Genomic DNA, 5,774 nt, shown 5'->3' with positions numbered 1-5,774 from the left:
GAAGGGCAGCGGTGCCCTCTGCTGGTAGGAAGAATGTCTAACCAGATCCTGCAATGAAAGTGAATTTAGTGACAGTGTGACCTTCAGGAATGACATTGTTTCTGTACAGGTGACTTTTTTTGCAAGGCCTTATTCCTTCTCTTATACAGCAGTGTATTTTTTTACACAGAACTCAAACTCTTTACATATTTGCACTTAAAAATAAATGACACCCATAATGCAGTCTGTCATGTCTGAATGCTGCTTTATTCTTTAAAACCTTTCCATTCATTACCCCACAGAGAGATTGAAGAAGAAATAGAACTTTTTTTTTTTTTTAGTTTTGGATAGAGTGGAGATGGATTAAAACACCTGACAGTTTTTATTGCTGTCTTATAGTTGCCAACATTTCAAACAAATTTCCAGGGACACTTCAGGGTTGATTTACTAAAACCAGAGATTGCAAAATCTGGTTCGGCTCTACGAAGAAAAACCAATCAGCTTCCAGGTTTTATTATAAAAGTTTAATTGAACAAGCTGATTGGTTTCTATATATAGCTGCACCAGATTTTGCACAGTTTTAGTAAATCAACCCCCAGAGGCTCCATTCACACTTGTGTGACTTCTCATGCCACTTTGTATGTAAAGTCACAGCCCATTCTTTTCAATGGCTCCCATTCAAATCTGTGTGACTCAAAAGCCACCGTAAATTTGAAAAGGTGCCTGCACTACTTTGATGCAACTTTGATCTAGAGCAGAGGTCTTCAAACTATGGCCCTTCCAGTTGTTCAGGAACTACAATTCCCATCATGCCTAGTCATGTCTGTGAATGTCAGAGTTTTACAATGCCTCATGGGATGTGTAGTTCTGCAACAGCTGAAGGGCCGTAGTTTGAGCATCCCTGATCTAGAGTGCAAACTCTAGATCAAAGTCATATCAAAGTTGCACAATTTAAAGTACATTTCTGGACTAGAGTGAATGGAGCCTTAGGGCACTATGGAGAGAAAAGCCAGGCATGCACTTATTAAAATTAATCTGGGTTAGCAGGAACTAGGCACATTTCTATCCGTATGTACCCCTTTTTGTTCAGCTTTAGAAATATGTTACAACTGTTTCTAGGGTTACTATGCAGCACCCATTCCCCCCGTAACAGTGGGCTGGAGTTCCATTTCCCCACAGCCACTGCGACAGTGATCTTTGTGCAGCCATAATGGGCCTCTGCGCTTTATTGTTCAACATCTGTCCATTGCTGTGTGAGTGGCTCCTTAGTGCTTGCTCAGGTCTAGACAATTGTAACAAGTATACGATAGAAGGATCATCCAGCAAAGAACTTCCCAGTTTATCCATCTTGCAGCAGCCATTAGAAGGCAGCTAAGATCGGCTAATAAAATCAGGGGGGGTATCCTGCGCTTGATGATGAATAAGTAAAATATAATAAAATGACATAAAACAAATGACATAAAACAAAATAGCAGCTAGAACACTGGATTCATAGTAATCCCATTCATATTGTGTGTCAAGTAGTGCAGCGCTATAAGCAACAAAATTAATTATACTTAAAAAATTATATAAATTGATATACAATTAATAATGGTGCAATAAAAAATTATTCAATTGCACTAAGTCATAAGTCCATTCAGCATATAAAGATGGTGGAGAGTCCACTTAAGGGTGAAGATCCCAAGATGTGAAAAGCAATGGAAACAAACAGTCACCCGTGCGCATAGGCAAGATGGCAGCTTACCGCAATGAGTGGGCCTCCAAATTAATGGATGGGCCACTAAGAGCATAAGGTAATAACTCCTATGGACTGGGTTCTCTCCTCTGCATGAACGGACCAAGCTTCGCTAGACTGCATCAACCCCTCACTCGCTCATAGATCCAGAAACAACTCCGATATGTATGGCAATATGTAGAGGATAAAAGCATTCATAGCGTAATCCCGTTTGACAATATAAAACAGCTTTATTTAAGGTTCTACTCACATGGCAGTAGATCAACACAAACGAGTAACAAGTAAAAAGCGGCGTCCCGCTATAGTTGATACAAAGCCGGCGTCTTGGGGGCGTGGCAAGCGCGATGTCCGGAACCTCCCGACCGGTTTCGTCAGAGTGACGTCGTCAGGGGCGTGGTTACCGGACATCGCGGTCACGCCTTACAAATACCCCATGCAAGGATCATATCCGGAACCTCGTCCAATCAAAAAAAGATTCAGGACAAAGCAACTAATTAGCCATCCTCAATTAAACTAATCAAATAAGGACAGCAGTAGTTACTTAAGCAAATGATATAAAAAATATAAAAATTTACTTAGTATCGTATGAAGATAAAGCAGGACTAAATGTATATAAAAATTACCGATGTTAACAAGCGCCATCTAGTGGCCAAACAATATATTGTCATAAAAATCAAAATTATTGACTTAATGGAAAAAAAGAGAAAAGATAAGGCCAAAGGGCAGATTGCAGCACTTTTCCCTTTTTAACTCATAACCCTACATTTCAACCTGACAATAATCTCTAGCTGGTCGACAAAAACAAGAGTCATAAAACCTAAAAAATACCACATAATAACAAAAAATATAAAGATAGAAGATTTATATTCATACGCAAATATTGAGTGGAATGGAGCATAATTGTGCTTTTCCCGTCTCGACAACATTTAACTGTTGTTGATGAAACAGTTAATGTCCCACTCAACATTAAGGCCATAAGGGACATAAGTTTTCAAAATATAAATCCACCGCGTCTCAGCGCGGGATAGCTCCCTTTTTGCATTTGCCCCTCGCCAATTAGGAGTAAATTTGTCAAAGGCCACAAATAACGTGTTACGGGGGTCTTTATGTCGACAGTGGTCGAAATGTTTCGACACACTGTGGCCAGGGAACGCTTTACGTATATTTGCCACATGCTCCCCCATACGGATTTGCATGTTTCTCAGGGTTCGTCCGATATATTGTTTCCCACATTTACATTGAAGTAGATACACTACATTCTGCGTTGAACAAGTTATGAAGGATTTAATCGGATATTCTCTCCCGGTGACATGGGACCTGATTGTTTCAATTTTTCTACCTTTAAACACATTAAGAGCACAGATATTACATCTCTTACAGGGGTAGAACCCTTTTAGTTAAAAAGGGAAAAGTGCTGCAATCTGCCCTTTGGCCTTATCTTTTCTCTTTTTTTCCATTAAGTCAATAATTTTGATTTTTATGACAATATATTGTTTGGCCACTAGATGGCGCTTGTTAACATCGGTAATTTTTATATACATTTAGTCCTGCTTTATCTTCATACGATACTAAGTAAATTTTTATATTTTTTATATCATTTGCTTAAGTAACTACTGCTGTCCTTATTTGATTAGTTTAATTGAGGATGGCTAATTAGTTGCTTTGTCCTGAATCTTTTGTCCTCCTTGGTGCTGCTGTCTTTTCAATGGACTTCCGCCCTCAATGGCCAGAGGTCAGATTCATCACTTCCGCCCTTTTCGTCCGTGGTTGGACGAGGTTCCGGATATGATCCTTGCATGGGGTATTTGTAAGGCGTGACCGCGATGTCCGGTAACCACGCCCCTGACGACGTCACTCTGACGAAACCGGTCGGGAGGTTCCGGACATCGCGCTTGCCACGCCCCCAAGACGCCGGCTTTGTATCAACTATAGCGGGACGCCGCTTTTTACTTGTTACTCGTTTGTGTTGATCTACTGCCATGTGAGTAGAACCTTAAATAAAGCTGTTTTATATTGTCAAACGGGATTACGCTATGAATGCTTTTATCCTCTACATATTGCCATACATATCGGAGTTGTTTCTGGATCTATGAGCGAGTGAGGGGTTGATGCAGTCTAGCGAAGCTTGGTCCGTTCATGCAGAGGAGAGAACCCAGTCCATAGGAGTTATTACCTTATGCTCTTAGTGGCCCATCCATTAATTTGGAGGCCCACTCATTGCGGTAAGCTGCCATCTTGCCTATCCGCACGGGTGACTGTTTGTTTCCATTGCTTTTCACATCTTGGGATCTTCACCCTTAAGTGGACTCTCCACCATCTTTATATGCTGAATGGACTTATGACTTAGTGCAATTGATTCATTTTTTATTGCACCATTATTAATCGTATATCAATTTATATAATTTTTTAAGTATAATTAATTTTGTTGCTTATAGCGCTGCACAGCTAAGATCGGCTGGCTTCACAGATCAATGAAGGCTGTGTTGACCCATAATGTAAAAAGGAGAAAAAAAAATACTTCACTACAGGTGACAGGGCTAGGCTGGGCTGCCATTATAAATTAGGAGGCACTGGAAAGCTGACCTGACAGCCCCCACCTATCCACAGGCAGCCTCTGTTGGTATCCCCTGCTGATTGCCTGTACCCCCTCATATGGCCCTGACAACTGGTGATCAGTAGTATTTGCAGACTGGGCCAGAGGGTGGCCTGAAGTATTGGTAGAATGGAGGATTACCTGTAATATTGTCCAACTATACTGGAGAATGAATTGAAGTATAGGTGGACCAAGTTAGAGGATATTCAGGAGTATCAGCTGATACTGGTGGGTGACTTGTAGCAAAGACATTGTTAATAGATTAGGCTTTACCTCTTATCAGTGTAGCTGCATAGTGCTGATCCTCCGAGCTTCCAGTGGTGTTTAAGCCTTGGAACTGTTCATATAGTGACCGTTCTTCTCTAAGATATGGATTCTGCCTTTTGGGCACTCCTCTTCTCCTTTCTGTGATCTTCCTTATGCCTATTTTCCATCCGTCTGGAGTATCGGATCGGATAAGATCGGATTAAAACAGGCAGGTGGTCTGTTCTCATCCGATCTCCCATAGAGGAGAGCGGGGCTCTGACAGTCCTGTCTCTGCAAAGTAAGCGTAGACAGAGCGGTCATCCGCCTGCTCAGCGGGGATCGGCGGATCGATCCCCGCTGAGAAAAACTGAGTCCGTAGGGCGCACCGCCCGTGTGAAAGGGGCCAAAGGAACAGGCTTGTGCCCCTGACCTGACTAGTTCATATGCAGGATAATTGTCTCATTATGGCCTAGTAGACTCCACCCTTCATCTACAGGTGTCTCAATGAGAATTATGATCCACAATGCAGAAGACACTGCAGGAGAATCATTGATGTTTATTTGAGAAGTGAGTAATTTCATGAGATATTGAAAATAAAAGTGTCTCATAGCAGGGGCGTACCTAGAGCATTTGGCACCTGGGGCGGATCCTATATCTGGCACCCCCCCCCCCCCCCCAGGCGACAAACTGCCCATTGACGTGTCATGTGTAAAATACATAGAGACCCCCTGTAACATTACACAGCCCCCGTTCCCCTGGACCCCTTTACATTACACAGCCCCCTTACCCCTGGGCCCCTTTACATTACACTGCCCCCGTACCCCTGGACCCCTTTACATTACACAGCCCCCTTACCCCGGGACCCCTTTACATTACACAGCCCCTGTACCCCTTGACCCCTTTACATTACACAGCCCCCTTACCCCTGGACCCCTTTACATTACACAGCCCTCGTACCCCTTTACATTACACAGCCCCCGTACCCCTGGACACATTTACATTACACAGCCCCCGTACCCCTGGACACCTTTACATTACACAGCCCCCGTACCCCTGGACCCCTTTACAGGGGCTGTGTAATGTAAAGGGGTCCCGGGGTAAGGGGGCTGTGTAATGTAAAGGGGTCCAGGGGTACAGGGGCTGTGTAATGTAAAGGGGTCCTGGGGTAAGGGGGCTGTGTAATGTAAAGGGGCCCAGGGGTAAGGGGGCTGTGTAATGTAA

This window comes from Pelophylax lessonae, assembly GCF_965119305.1.
Source record: "Pelophylax lessonae genome assembly, chromosome: 2".
NCBI classification, from domain to species: domain Eukaryota; kingdom Metazoa; phylum Chordata; class Amphibia; order Anura; family Ranidae; genus Pelophylax; species Pelophylax lessonae.
The sequence above is the reverse complement of the archived record's forward strand: the minus strand, read 5'-3'. Positions refer to the sequence as shown.